This window comes from Ochotona curzoniae, unplaced genomic scaffold (assembly GCF_017591425.1).
Source record: "Ochotona curzoniae isolate NIBS_2020 unplaced genomic scaffold, NIBS_Ocur_1.0 contig_64, whole genome shotgun sequence".
NCBI classification, from domain to species: Eukaryota; Metazoa; Chordata; class Mammalia; order Lagomorpha; family Ochotonidae; genus Ochotona; species Ochotona curzoniae.
In genome coordinates, this window is record NW_024466502.1 from 45,674,365 (window position 1) to 45,690,400 (window position 16,036).

At 38.7% G+C, this 16,036-nt stretch overlaps 1 protein-coding gene across 2 annotated transcripts in view; it reads right to left on the reverse strand.

Annotated features, from left to right (window-relative positions):
* Positions 1–16,036, reverse strand: part of CAB39L (calcium binding protein 39 like) — a 98,552-nt gene that overhangs the window by 62,243 nt on the left and 20,273 nt on the right. The window contains exon 4 of one of the 2 annotated variants that reach the window (XM_040991425.1): positions 9,142–9,336. The exons of the other annotated variant lie outside the window; for it this stretch is intronic. The gene's annotated coding sequence lies outside the window, so the exon portion shown is untranslated. The remainder of the gene's footprint in view (positions 1–9,141; positions 9,337–16,036) is intronic. 2 annotated transcript variants of the gene reach the window in all.

Consider the following 16,036-nt stretch of genomic DNA (forward strand, 5'->3'; position numbering starts at 1 on the left):
GACTAATGTGTCGCTGAAGAAATGAAAATCAAGAACCTTTTGAAGGAAAATGATGCTACCGTATGATCTGAGTCACTGAAGAATTTAATCAAAAGAAAGTGTTTTGAAGAGATGAAACTAACAAAAAAAATCCATGAGATACAGTTTCCTCTAATCTTATTGGTGAAATGTGTCTCCTGTAGGCAACAAATAAATGGGCTTTGTTTTTAAATCCAGTATGCTAATCCATGACATTTGATTGATGAGTTTAAACCATTTACATTCAGGGTTAATATGAATGGATGGTAATTTGTCCTGTCATTTCAGCAATGGGTTGTTCATTGATTTAGTCTTCTGTTGTCACCTTATTGGGATGTTCTTCGCATTTGCCTTTGGTTTGGGTGGTTCTATTCCTTTTCTCTGTCAAGAGAACATCTTTAAGTATCATTCATAGGGCAGGTTTGGAAGAGGCATATTCTTTTAACTTTTTTTTACTGTGGAAGAATTTTATTTCATTTTCAAAAACAAAGGAAAGTTTTGCTGGGTACGTTATCCTAGGTCGACAAGTTTTTGCTTTTAGAAAATATTTAATACTTATGTGAACAAGGAAATACAAAATGAGTAAGGCTCAAAGGGTTTAAGGTAGTAGCAGATGCAGGCACACAAAGGGTTTGTCCAAGGAAGGTTGAAACAGTAAATTAGGGCCCGGTGTGATGGCGCAGTGGGTAAGGTCCTCGCCTTGCATGACTGGGATCCCATATGGATGCCAGTTCTAATCCTGGCAGCCCCGCTTCCCATCCAGCTCCCTGCCTGTGGCCCTGGAAAGCAGCCGAGGATGGCCCAAAGCTTTGGGACCCTGCACCCGCATGGGAGACCTGGAAGAGGCTCCTGGCTTTGGATTGGCTCAGCTCCAGCAGTTGTGGCCGCCTGGGGAGTGAATCATCGGACAGAAGATCTTCCTCTCTGTTTCTCTGTTATATCCGCCTTTCCAATAAAAATAAAATAAATCTTAAAAAAAAAAAAGGAACAGTAAATTAATGGAGAAAAGATACAGTGCATAGAGTTTTGTATCTTTAGATCTTCATCAGCATTTTGGAGCATTGTAGAGAAAATAAAGAGCCATCCCATGCCAACTATTACTACAAGAATAAGAATGGAATGGGCATGAATATTAAGAAAGGAAATTAAAAATGGACCCAAACCAATAAAAAAAAGACATAATAGTTTAAGCAGAAGAAAGATCTAAAACTGGTCTTTCAAAAGGTTTTTCAAGGAGAGATTAATGATGAGACCCAAAATTCAGTGTGTTTTGTGGCTTCTTTTAAAGCAAAAATTCCTTTCTCAAAGCACATTCCTATATTGACCTTAAAAAAAAAACAAAAGGCACACAAATTGGGAGAAGACCTCCACAGTTTAGCTTGGAGAAGGAAGTCATGGCCAACTTACCACTTAAGTATAAACAGATTGGGTATTCTTATGGAAAATTTAACAATGAGATGGAATTAAGCCCACAAACAGCTCACTAAAATTAATTCCAAAATATACAAAATAGCTTTTGAAATGGGACTTTATTGCTGGCAAGGCACATAGTAAGGTGACAATCTACAGTATCATTCATTCACAGAGAAATAAAGACAAGTATTCAATTAAAGAAGCAGAAGAAAAAACTGGATCCAAAATCTCTATGAAAAAGGTGGAAATGACAATGACAGATGAAGAAATAATGGCCTTAAATTAAAATACAAAGAAAGAAACCACTGGGGGCCCGGTGGCGTGGCTTTGCGGCTGAGGTCCTGGCTTTGAGTGCGTCAGGATCCCATGTGGGCACTGGTTCTGGTCCCAGCTGCTCCAGTTCCCATCCAGCTCCCTGCTTGTGGCCTGGGAGAGCAGTTGAGGATGGCCCGAGGCTTTGGGACCCTGCACCCATGTGGGAGACCTGGAATGGTTCCCAGCTTCAGGCCGGCGCAGTACCAGCCGGTGCACTCACTTGGGAAGTGAATCACCGGGCCGAAGATCTTCCTCTCTGTCTCTCTTCCTCTCTGTATATCTGACTTTGTAATAAAAATAAAGAATAAATAAATCTTAAAAAAAAAAAAAAAGAATGAATGAATGAAACTACTGGAAGCGATTTGGTTCCCATTTCTTGTGATGGATTGGTCTACCATATATCCCCAGGCCATCCCACCAAGAATACGGATGAGGCATGACCAGGTTATTCCAGCAACTGGACCACAAATGAATTGTATAAGCTAAACAATATTTAATAATTTTTTTAAAAAATGATGAAACTGTTGCTAGAAAACTCCTGTATAATGTTGAGAGAAAAGTAAACAGCACTGTTGTTATGGGAGTATTTCAAAACATTGAGACCAAACTACTCTACAACACAATTCTCCCCCAAGGGGGTGGATTTCCAAAGGAACTGAAGTGTGTGGAAGGTGAGCAGTTAGCAGAGGCTGAATGTGTGTTGTGGGGGAGGGGACGAGAAAGATGGCCGATCAAAGCATGCAGAGTTCCAGACAGGAGTGGCTGTGAGGTCTACTGCACAATGCACTTCAAAACAATGTGTACATTTCCAATGTCTCAAAACGACAGATAAGCCATCACTCATCTTGCTTTAATCATCCTTAGCAGGAAGTGGGATTGGAACCAGGGCTTTGGCCTGGCTCAGCCCTGACTATTGTGGCCATTTGGGGAGCACATCAGCAGACAGAAGATCTCTATCTCTGTCTCTGCCCCTCCTTCTCTACAGCTCTTTCAAATAAATAAAATAAATCTTAAAGTTATTTTGGATATAAATAGTTTTTCTCATTTCAAAAATGTTGAAATAAGTTTAACAGAGAGACCAATCCTAGTCAATATAAATATGCCACAAGCACAGAAATGAATAAAACAGTAGCAAATAAAAATTATAGGAAAACAACAAAGCAGACTATTTTTAATGTGAATATAGAAGATGAGGGTGATAATATAAAAGATCACCTCATTAATATGAATAAGAAAACTATTACAGAGAGGATATATAGATGACGGAAAACAACAAAGGAGGAAATACCGCCAACAATCACGTAGGCAACATTTAACCATTCTCTTTAAGCAACAAACGTGCCAACTCAAAGTGAAAGCCACTTTCGACATTTCTATCACAGATTTCTGTTGTTTTGACAAATCTCCATTCTGTTGCTAATACACTATATCAGCTCTCTTATTTCTGACTGGAAGCAATGAAAATTGGACAGTAATTTGGTCAGATGGACCTAGAGCCTTAAAATGTTCACAAACCCGTCTTAGTATTCATTTCACTTTTGGTACATTGAAGTGATAAACTATTAAGTGTGGTACAGATTTAAAACTGTGGAAGTTCAAAAAAATTTTTTAAAGATTTATTTGTTTTTATTGCAAAGTCAAATATACAGAGAGGAGGAGAGACAGAGAGGAAGATCTTCCATCCAATGATTCACTTCCCAAGTGAGTGGAAAGGTCAGTGCTGTGCCGATCTGAAGCCAGGATCCAGGAACTTCCTCCAGGTCTCCCACACAGGTGCAGGGTCCCAAAGTTTTGGGCCGTCCTCAACTGCTTTCCCAGGCCACAACAGGGAGCTGGATGGGAAGTGGAGCTGCCAGGATTACAACCGGTGCCCATTTGGGATCCCGGTGCACTCAAGGCAAGGACTTTAGCCACTAGGCTATTGTGCCAGGCCCCAAGATTTTTTTAAATGTTAACATCTCTGAAACTTAGTATTGACTTATCGGTTGAAGGGACCTGGCACTAACTGGCAGTTTGCTTAATTTTTGTTACAAAAAATAGCTACATGCCTCACAACCAATGGCTTCTTCTTGATAAAAGCATTCTATATATTGTAAAACATAGCCAGAACTCTGTGTAGCAAATGCAAACACAAAATCTATACATAGAAAAAATTTTACAGAATGTCAACAGTGAGTGATTGCCTCTGGATAGTGAAATCAGAAAAAGGGTGTTTGATTTTCTTCTTTCTTCAAATAATTTTTTTCTAACTTTGTATACTACATCATGCAAATGCTTTGATAAGAGAAATAACTTCTCTTAAATATTACATTTAATGAATTTTTAAAATTCCATTTTTAAAAAAAGTCCAAACTGTGAACTATCGATTCATTATGTCTTTTCAAAGCATTCATTAAATATGATTTCTTTGGCTATGAATTTTCGTAAAACGTAGTACTTGGCTCAGACTTGGGAGAGCAAGCCAAAAAAGATGGCTCAACTGCTCCCAGGAAACTGAAGCCCTGAGGATTCTGTAGTCTGTTTTGGCACTGTCAGTAAAACTTCATTTTCCTCACTCATGGGTGAGCACCACTGAAGGTGGCCCAAAGTCAGTCACTCAAAGGAGTCATGTGACTACGTCCAATGACTGAAGAGGAGAGGAGTGAGGGCAGGGAGAAGGAGGAACACTGAGAGAACATTCTAGGCATGGAGTACCCTGGCTGTTATCCCACTGGAATACTTCAAGGGGAATAAATATCTGTGGGTGGCTGATGTACAGGCCTTTACATCTAACCTCCAGCTGTCTGTTCACTGACAGTTCTACTTTAAAGGTTTTGCAAGAAAATTTAAGAGTGGGAAATTTATTTCTGAAGAAAATGAAGAAAAAAGAAAAGAAAAAAAAAAGTCAAGATTTCCACAAGCAAAACTATAAACAGTACCCATGGAACAAAACTGCTAATCCACTATAAGAAAGCTCAAAAGCAAACCTCGTCTTTCATGTAAGTTTATTTTATAATCAACAGTGAGAGAGATTTATCTCCTATGTTCTCAGAGCTTTTGAATTTAAACTTAAGGCACAGCACCTCGTCTCAAACCAAAAAGTTAAACCTTACTGCCATAAATCTTAAACATGTCATAAAGGTTCATGTTTTATAATTTTGGAAATCTCTATTCATCAGCAATATATGCAATCCAAAGTGTATCTACAGCAAGTAACAGAGCATGTAGGATTCACTTAATTCAGTGAGATGAAGGTTACCCAGCCACATGCACTGTCAATGCTAATTATTTTCTTAAAAGGAGTTCATTTACATGCAAATTATAAATTTACAAAGTACACTTGACAGTTGTTTAGTATTTGATATACCCAAGAAGTCTCCCTCCTCTTCCTAAAAAACTTCTTACTTTTAGGACTGCATTCACAGAGATAATAACGTATAAAAGCACAACATTATTATAATATATCACAATACCAAGTCCACTATAAAGCATGTTACAGATGTCAAAGTATATTTCAATCAGTACTCTCTACCCTTCAAATTTTCCTTTTTAATTATGGTCCTAAATGCAACTAGAAGCCACAAAGGCTGAACTTGGCATTTTTAAACCTACAGAAATAAGTGAAAATCAACAGATGATAAAGCATGAATAATGATTCTCACCAATCCTTTTCTCAGCTAAAAATAAGTAAGAAGGGCCTTGCTTTCATAAGTTATTTCACTAATGGAGCCCTAGGGAGAGACATTTTCTAAAAATTTACAACTGACACAGAAGCCAAAATTTCTAAGAAGCTTTACCTTGCTCCCCTGAAAGCCTGGATAGATTTATATCTAGAAAAAACAAACAAAAACAACCACCTTTATAAGCCAAAGTTAGGAAGGTATGTCCCTTAATAATTATTTGTTAATTATAATCTCCTGTGAAACTGAAATAAATTGTACGATATAATTACCATACAAAGTTAGGAAGTTATAAAGTTACTGATATATTTATTGTGATAAGGACTCTACTAGATCCTGGCTGTTCTAAAATAGGCTAGTAACTTCACTCATTTGGTTCCTGGCAGTGTTTCTGTGGAGAGTTCCAGTCATTTGTGGTAGTTAAAATTTTCTACACTGATTAGCTAGTACTGGTTGTCAATTCTAACTTTATATTAGAATTTCCCAGTCTTGATTATAGCAGAGCTCTGAGGCTAGGTGAGTATCTCCCAAAAACTAGGAACTAGAATCAAAGCATCATATCTCAGTGAAATTCACAATGGTTATTTTTGACAGCAGAATTATCAAGGGAAACTCCCAATTCATTGTTTTTCTTCTTTTCTAGAAGCACACATTACATATAGCATCAAATCTTGGTTAGATACTGTCACTGGCATTACGACAAGGTTTATAGATTGCCATTAACATTGAACAGTTTCAGTAAGCCCCTGGGCCAGCTATGAAACATAAGCCCATGAAATGAAAGTGATTTAGCTGAAATTTTCTTTTATTCTATGGACATAGAGAGTTGGTTCCAAGATTTTTTAAGTTCGGAAATTTAATATAATCTTTCATCCTTCCAGAGTTGGAAGAGACTAACTAGAAAGCTTCTGCAGTATGACATATAAGTCACAAAACCAGAATGTATATCATCTCATTTAGAAGTACTAAGGATTTCAGTTTAAACTAATTATTTCCATTACCAACAGAATACTAAACATAATCATAACAGATTTGCTAGTATAATTTTAGTAGATTTGCCTTTGTTAAGGAAATAGCTAAATGTTTTCTTAAGCCACATTATGTAAATACATACGCCCATGCACAAGTACCACTGGAAAACTGTCCAAATCTTTTTAATTGACTCAGCAAATATTTACTAAGAGTTTATTGTATGTCATTTAGGATTACTCAAAGTCATTATTCTTTCTATGTAATTTGAAATTGAATAATGAGTTATAATCAATTGGAGGTTTTTTTTTCCTTCCAGTAAAAGCAATCTGAGGTAAGTGTAACCTGTATCTATTTTACTATTTATTACATGAATTTATTTATTACTAATTTTTAGATTTTATGTACTGACATCCTAGAGAAATTCTCAGAGCCAGTATAACCGCATTAACTGGGAGACATCTAATCTTAGTTTTTCAAAGAGGCTACAGGTCTTTATTTGGGTCCTGGTAAGCATATGAAACAAGAGTTAAAGTTGACACCTGACTTCAGAATGTGCCACGTACTCAAGACACCTAGCTTGTCAACCAACCCCTTTTTCACAGCTCTACCCACCCAACACCACTGCCAAATTACACTCTGTCCTGGTCTCTTCCCAGAAGAGTTAGGCCTATTCTGCCCTACTTTTGCTTGGTTCACTGTTAACAATTCAATCAAGTCTTATCAAGCCATCTAATGACAAAGGTATGCTCTAAATCCCTCTACCTTTATGGATACTGTGAGAAAAATGACTGTTTCTATCTTCTGAACCAAAGTATCAAGTTTGGTGATAATTACTATCAGCTGCCTACTATGTGCCATACTATGATAGGCTGCAGAAATGATGGATAAACCTAAGAACAACCAGTAATATCCCAGTATTGAGGAAAAGAGAAATCATGGATTCCAACTTCAGATTCGCTCTCATAAACAATGCATATAAATTTGGACGCTCATGAAAGTATGTAAAAATCATATTTATAAGCATCCTCCCTAAAAATCATTTATCTCTTTTTAAACTTTCTTTCCTCCAGCGTTAATATTTAGGATAAATAAAAATAATCTCTTAGTTAACACATATACTTTCTATCTTCTTTCATCACTAGAACTGATTTTCTACCATCTGTCTGATTTTCTATTTTATTCAGTGTGTGAATAAAATACATTCTTGGCTATAATAAAAGCCCAATAGCTTTCAAACTGCTAGGCTGTTTCCCAAGGAAGATGGGTTCCAAATCTGTAGCAACTTGTTCACAAATAAACTTCTGAAATACAAACTATTTGTAAACTGGGGATGACTTACTTATTCTTTATGTCTGTATTTACATTCCTTGGGCTTAAGACACAGTGCTGTCACTAGGGTAATACCACTGAATGACTAGTTTAAAATAAAAAAATTATTCTGAACACTGTGAAGGACTATGCAAACTGCCCATCAGTCTAACAAGGAATGACTGTGGGAAATTCTCTGAAGGAAAAGGTGGCTTGTGAAATCATCCCTGCTATGTTTACTTTTGATTTTAAGTGCAAGATATTGGTCCAGAAGAGATTTCTACAGAGCAGCTGAGTTACTTTTTACACACAGGTCAACGGGCTAAAAAAGAAAAACCACAAAACAAAACCTGCTCAACAGGCTTCTATACACAGACAGGAAATTAATTAGAGAAAGTACAGCCATTTTACATTGGATATTGGGGAACAAACCGTCTGCAATGTGTCGGCTGATATCTGCACACGGTTTCCCTTCAGCTAAGCAGTTTGCCTTGAGGAACTAACCAGAAGCAATGATTATGGAGATACATAATGTTCAAGGCTCACAGAGAATAGGTTAGAAACTTGGCTCAGAAAGGTACATCGTTATTCAGTGACTCAGTTTAGCAGTTGGCAGTTCACTCACATTTCCTTCCTCGAACAGAAGAATGATTATATGCTTGCCACCCTTGTGTTTAAAAAAAAGTATGTATAGATATATAATTAGCACATATTCCCCTATTTTGAGATTATCCAAATGAAGGTTTTATTGCAGTGTCACTAGATATTTTTTTTCCTTTCTTTGCTCTATTACTTAGATACACACACATACACACCTGATTATAATAGTTCTCCAACAAAATAAGACTGTATGACATTTTTGTAACTGTGTTATATCTCAACTTAGAAATTCATGTGCATTCATTTTATATGAAATCATAAAATTATCTGATTTTTATTTTCATTTAAAAACTTAGGAAAAAAACAGCTGTCATTTGTCCTAATAGAAGCATTTAACATTTAAAATATATACCCACCAACAATTTTTAACTAGGAGGGAATGCTAGAATTTGTAATATCAAAGATCTTAAAGGTAATTTTAAATTTATTGACAACAGGCATAAAGTGATAATTTTGAATTTTTACACAGCTTAAATAAAAACACAAAAATGGTATACTAATTTGGACACTATTTTAGTTTTGAAATTCTTTGTAAATAAAATGTCATACCCAAAATAAGATATTCCATGGACACAGTTGGTAATGGTTCAAGAGCCTTAGGCAACAGAGAAGTATTGTTTTGTAGATGTTGTTTTAAAACCTCTCCTAGTAACAGCAGTTCATCATGCACAGATAAACAACAGCGAGATTTTAAAAATGAGTTTACAAGCCCTAACCACAGGAGTAGCCCAGCTTAAAGTTTGCCCTGTTAATCCCATTTCTAGGAACTAATAGAGATAACCCTGCTGATACTCACCCAGCACTAGAGAAACACCCAGGCTTGTCTAAGCAACAAAAAGTAGATACATGGTGAGGTGCTGAAGACAGCTCTTGCTGGAGCGTAAAGCACTTTACACGGAGGATCCTTTATCTTCCATTTAACAGAGGTTGCCTCCTATTACCAAAATGTGACCGAGAAGTTTCCACAATTCCGTCTTGACTTTCTGTCCCTCTTTGAAGAGTCACAGTTACCACCGGAAAAGGTTAGCAGAAAATGATCACTTGAACACTCACATGGAACAGCTGTAAATTTCCACTCTGCTTGCTCTCAGATTCCAAGCCTTGCTTGTCTCTTAATCTGTCACAGGCAGTTCTGTTTCTGGTCAAACCAGCTTGCTTATGTGTCCTCTCCCTCTCCAACGCACTTTTAGATACACACCACACAGTCACGGCTCCTTTTTCTCCCTCTCCGATTGTGTAATGTCACAAGAATGCATGTAAAGTAATTAGGCTGAAGCAAAATTAATTCTTGGGCCAACAGAAAAAAACAAAGTCTAGGGATTAACACAGTTTTTCCTCCTCCTTACTTTTTCATAAACTTGTTCATGCCTGGGGATTTGTCAACTGATTAAACTATCCTGACCATTGTATTTAAAAAGACATGTTGATAGTAATGATAGTTATCCCCAGGGAGGATGCTATTTCCAGTCATAGCAAGAAAGAGGAGCAAATTAATGCACAATGATTATGATGCTCATCTTGAGATTTAAAATGCAAGATTTGAGAGTTTTTGTCCTTTTAAAGCACAGCCTGATGGGATTGTAATGTATTTTTAATTATATATTTTAAAACTCAAACTAACATTTATAGCTATAAAAAAGAAAGAACTGAAAAATGTTGACACCTAAAACAATAATGAGAAAGCTGGGCTCTCTGATATTGTCCATGCCTACAATGTTGGAAGCGATGAACTGTTCATGAAGGACTACCCATTTGATATTAAAAGAGAAATCAGTAGAGAAAGGGACTTGGGGAGGGAGACGGGAAACCCCGGAGCCTATGGAACTGCAGCATAAAAAATATTTCTTAAAAATATTACTTAGAACAACTTAACCATTTATGTGCAAATCAGACATAGTGCCTTTATGGAGAAATAGTGTTTCACTTCTAAGCATTACTCGACAGGATGCCTAATAGTACTCCAATGAGAATTACAAAGGCTGGAAGCTACAATAAATATTTTGAAAAATTACTATACAAATAGAGTAAAATATCTTGAAACTGTGGATCTCTGAAAGGTCCGGGAATGAGGAATAAACTGGAAGCCAGAATCAGATGATCACTTATGGCTTAGATGAACTACACGGGATTCTACAGCATTAGGAGGGCAGGTACCCACTCGTAATGCATGCTGGCCACAAAGGAATGCCACTCAAGTCTGCTTTGGAGTTCTCTTTCAGTTCTTTGGCCCAACAGTTTATAAAGTCTCCAGGTCCTATTAGCTGTTTCCAGCCAAGTCCTGGGCTCTTGTACTGATAGATCAGAAGACAGAGCTGACAGAGTTGTTACCTCACATAATAAGTAACATGGGAATATAAAAGATCTCTAAGCACACTAGTTTTCAAATGCAAAAGTAATAAGTGTTTGTTTATATACCTTAAGAAAAACAAGAAAATAATACCTTAAAATACAGTTTTCTTTAAGATTTATTTATTTAAATGTCAGAGCTACGGAGAGAAAGGGAGAGACAAGGAGAAAGAGAGATCTTCCACCTGCTGGTTCAACCTCAAGATGGCCACAAAGGCCGACAGGGCCAGGGACTCCCATGTAGGCGTAGGTATCCCAGCACTTGGGCCATCCTCTCCTGCTTTCCCAGGTCATCAGCAGGGAGCTGAATCAGAAGAGGAGCACCCAGGACAACAAGCAGCAACCACAGGGTATAGCCAGACCTGCTGGCCACAAGATTGAACCTCATAGATTTTAAAATTTGATTCATTTAAAATGTGCTTTTAAAATTTAAATATACAATATGGTAATTTGGCTTATTTGTTAACACCTCAGAAATAAGCATCAACAACAACTACAGCTCAATCTGCTAATGAGTTTTTCAATCAGCAATTTCAAAAAATTTTTGTGGAGTTTTATTTTCTATTTTGAAATGTTAAGTAGAATTTATGCCAGGTCACCAAGGAGTATTAGTGCTTTTCATCCTGGATTGCTTTCAAAAGGTTCCAGTAAAATTGAAGAATTTCAGAATCTGTTAAATTAGTTCTTAGACTAATCATAAGATTAACCATTTGTTTCTAATGTGACTTAGAATTGGGAGCCTGATTGAGCTCTCAGCTCCTGAGCTCAGCCTGGCCTGCCCTGGCTGCTATGGGCATCTGGATCATGATCCAGCTGCTGGGAGGGATCTGTCTGGACTGCCATTCGTTCTGAATATAATTTAAACATTAAATGGAGAAACTTTATATCAACCTACCTTGAATTCAAAGGCACAGAATGAACTTAAAATATGTAACTGACAATCCTGACAACATATAAGTATACATATACTTGATTCTCACTAAACACCACTTTGCAACATGCCCACCAAGAAGTCATAAAATGTGACCTTATCAAGTCATAGATCTATTTATTATCTCAAAGGGAGAAACAGTACAAACTATGTCCTGTGACCACAGCAGGAGTTATTTTTAAATGTTTTAGTAAGCAAATACTCTTTTTAAAGTGAGTTTTATTTATTTATTTACTTGGAAGGCAGAGTTAGAGAGAGAGAAAAAGAGGGAGAGAATCTTCTATATACTGATTTACTCCTCAAATGGACACAAAAGCCATGTCTGGGTAGGCAGAAGCCAGGAGCCTGTAATCCACCTGAGTATCCCATGTGGGCACAAGGACCCAAGAATTTAGGCCATCTTCTGCTGCTTTCTCAGTCAGATCAGCAAGGAATTGGACTGGAAGTGAGAACCACCAGGACTCAAACCTATACCCATATGGGATGCCAGCACTGCAGGTGGTAGCATAACGCACAATGCCACAACTATGGTCTCACAAATGTTCTTCTAAAAACTCCATTAATACTTGAAAATAAAACAATAAAGAAAAATTATTGTTCTAAAGAAATTATTTGGGCAGAGACTAATTAAAAACACATTTTAAAGTATTTGTGCTTCAGGATATGACAGAGTCTTGGGTCAAATTTGACACTCTTGTGTTTCACATAACTAAAAAACTGAGCAAAATATGTAAAACAATGGTTTTTCAGACACTGGATAGAAGGCAGTTCAGTTGGGTAATCCCTGACAGAAAGGAAACCAACAAGGAAAGCCTTAACAATTGCCCCAAGCTGCAGAGCAGGGACCAGAACTGAACCTCACACACATAGCCATCTCCCTTAGCCCAAGACTCAGAGTTCAGAAATTTAGGAGGCCTAGGGGACCTGAAGTCACAGAATGAGTACCAGCGCGCACAGAAGCAGAGGGAGAGAGCACGCCCAGGAGATAGGACAAGGGTTCCTAAGGAACCTGCAGCTGAGAGCTGACTGTCACATGTGTGCGAGGAAACCCTCCAAGATGAGCTGAAGAACAACCAGAAAGCAACAGGCAGAAAAAAACCCCAGCGATTACACAAACCAGGACAAGCAGCTCAGGTGTGACAGCAGGAATCAAGCAACTGCAAGACAGGGGAGTGGTGAGCCCTCCGCAAGACAGGGCCTTCCCAAGGGAGCACACCAGCTCTACATTTACGGCTGCACCAGCTTTCCTGTGGGATCTGAACAGTAGGCCTTCTCAGCACAGGCTTCCTGCTCACACCCAAATAACTGCATCCTGGGGTAGGGTTCAAACATATTTACAAAGATTTTAAGTAATCTAGTACACGGCAACACAAAATTCACAGTATCTGGCATTTGATCAAAAATTATGATGCATGCAAAGAAGCAGGAAAAATCAGTGTAAAGTATAAGGAAGATAAGAATGTTTAGAAGGGATATTAAAAGATCCAAAACAAATATCTAGCAATTAAAACTAGAATTTCTGAAATGAAAACTACACCAAATGAGATAAACAAGAGACTGCAATGGCAGAAGATATAATTAATAAACTGAAGAAGCAGCAATAGGAAGTGATTGAAATAAAACACAGAGTGGGGGAAAAGATAAAAAATAAAGGTGAATGCGGCTTTTGTGACCTGTGGAAAAACAACCACAGCCATGGTACTTGAAAAGGCTCACGGAGAAATGAAATTACTTTGATTTGATTTGAACGGCAGACAGAGAGATGTCCCACCCACTGGTTCACTCCCGAAAGGCCCTCCTCCTAGGCTGTGTGGTAGCAGGAAGCTGAGTCGGAAGTGGAGCTGGGACTCAAACCACATCATCCTAAATGGGTACTGATTCAACTTCCGGCGGCTGCACTTACCATCCAGCTCCCTGCTTGTGACCTAGGAAAGCAGTGGAGGGATGGGCCAAGACCTTGGCCACCTGTACCCATGGGGAAAACCTAGAGGAAGCTCCTGGTTTCTAGCTTCAGATCAGCTCAGCTTTGGCTGTTGAAGCCATTTTGGGGAGTAAACCAGTGAATGGAAGATCTTTCTCTCGCTGCATTTCAACTAAAAATAAAAGAAATGTTAACAAATAAATGAATTTATTTTGATGCAAAAATGAAATCCACACATAGTACTAATTTTCCATGAACTTGTTGAAAACTTCTTGTATGCATGGATTTCAAAATTTTTGGATCAAAATAACCTTACTTATTTCCATATTAAAAAGATTTATTGAAACACATAGTTACAGAAAGAAAGAGGCAGCGAGATCTTTCATGCACCACTTCACTTCTCAAATGGTCACAACAGCTGGGCTGAGTCGGGCAGACCAGGAGCCAAAACCATCACTTCAGCTGGCCGCAGGATCCAGGGCACCAGGAGATAGGGATTTGAGAACTTGGCCATCCTTGCTGCATTCTGAAGCACATTAGCAGGGAGCGCATTGGAAGTGGAAGCAGAGAATTAATTTGCTACACCATTGTGCCAGCCACAAGAATAAGAATTTTTAAAGGCATATTATTAAATTGATTAGTTCAGTACTGAATACCTTGGCCCCCTGCACCTGCACCCATGTGAGAGACCTTGAAGAAGCTCCTGGCTCCTGGCTCCAGATCAGATTAGCTCCAGCTATTAGGCCACCTGGGGAGTGAACCAGCAGATGGAAGATTTTTCCTTTTCTCTCTCTCTTTTTTTAAGATTTATTTATTTATTTTTTTATTGCAAAGTCAGATATTCAGAGAAGAGACAGAGAGGAAAATCTTTCGTCCAATGATTCATTCCCAAGTGACTGCAATGGTTGGTGCTGAGCTGATCCGAAGCCAGGAGCCAGGAGATTCTTCCAGGTCTCCCATTGCAGGTACAGGGTGCCAAGGCTTTGGGCCGTCCTCGACTGCTTTTCCAGGCCACAAGAGGGAGCTGGATGGGAAGTGGAGCTGCCGGGATTAGAACCTGCACCCATATGAAATCCTGATGCATTCAAGGCAAGGACTTTAGCCATTAGACCACTCCACCGGGCCCTAGAAGGTTTTTCTTTTTCTCCTTTTCCCCATAAATCTGCCTTTCCAATAAAAAGTAAATACTAAAAAAGGAAAAAGAATTATCCACATTTAATTTTAAATCTTTTCTATCTAAACATATAACTGTAATAAAAAAAATCCTAATCAAAACTCTTTGGAACATAAATGACTTTCTCAATGCAAAAAGGTAATTCAAAGGCGATGTAATCAGAAAGAATAGGATCAGAGCAGTGCTTCTCAGCTGGGAAAGGTTTGCCTCCCTATCTCCTGGGTCCTGGCAGGATGCTTGTTCATGACTGAGGGTGCTTTGGGTCGTCACACTTGATAGTCTACTATTGGAAAACAGTGGGAAAAAGTTGCAGCTTTTGCTGAACATGCAACAGTCAGAAACCCTACAGGTGGCAGAAGGGCCCAGTAGGGTTCAGTTTATGAGGCCTTAGAGAAGAGCACGAAAGAGTACCTCGAAGTCTTCTGAAGCTTACTCCCAGGCATGAACAAATTGTTGGATGGGATTACCTGCATTATAATTAAACAGTAAGGAATGTATCGCTGAATTTGCACAGTGGCACTTCTGTGTTCAATATTACCATGCCACATTCCTACCTGGTTGCTTAGCATCCATATTCTTTTTCTACTTACATATTCAACATGGTTGTGGGCCAGATGTGGTAGCCTAGTGGCTAAAGTTCTCGCCTTGCATGCGTAAGGATCCCATATGGGTGCGGGTTCATATCCTGGCTGCTCTACTTCCCATGCAGCTCCCTGCTTGTGGCCTGGGAAAACAGTCGAGGACGGCCCAAACCCTTGGGACCCTGCACCCATGTGGGAGACCTGAAAGAAGCTCCTGGCTCCTGGCTTCGGATCAGCTCAGCACCAGCCATTGCGGCCACTTGTGGAGTAACCAGTGGATGGAAGATCTTTCTGTCTCTTCTCCTCTCTGTAACTCTGACTTTCCAATTTAAAAAAAAAATAAAATCACATCTAACAGGGCACTTACTGTTGCTTAAACTAATTTACCTGTTGCATCCAGGTCCAAGATCTTTGTTAGCTATATGAGTTTTTTTTTTTTAACGATTTATTTATTTTTATTGGAAAGTCAAATATAAAGAGGAGAAACAGAAGATCTTCCATCCGACAGTTCACTCCTCAAGTGGCTGCAATGGCCAGTACAAGCTGACCCAAAGCCAGACCTCTTCCGGATTTCACATGTAGGTGCAGAATCCCAAGGCTTTGGGCCATCCTCGACTGCTTTCCCAGGTCACAAGCAGGGAGCTGGATGGGAAGCAGGGTTGCCAGGACACAAACCAGTACCCATATGGGATCCCATCATGAATAAGGTGAGGACTTTACCTACTAGGACACCACAAT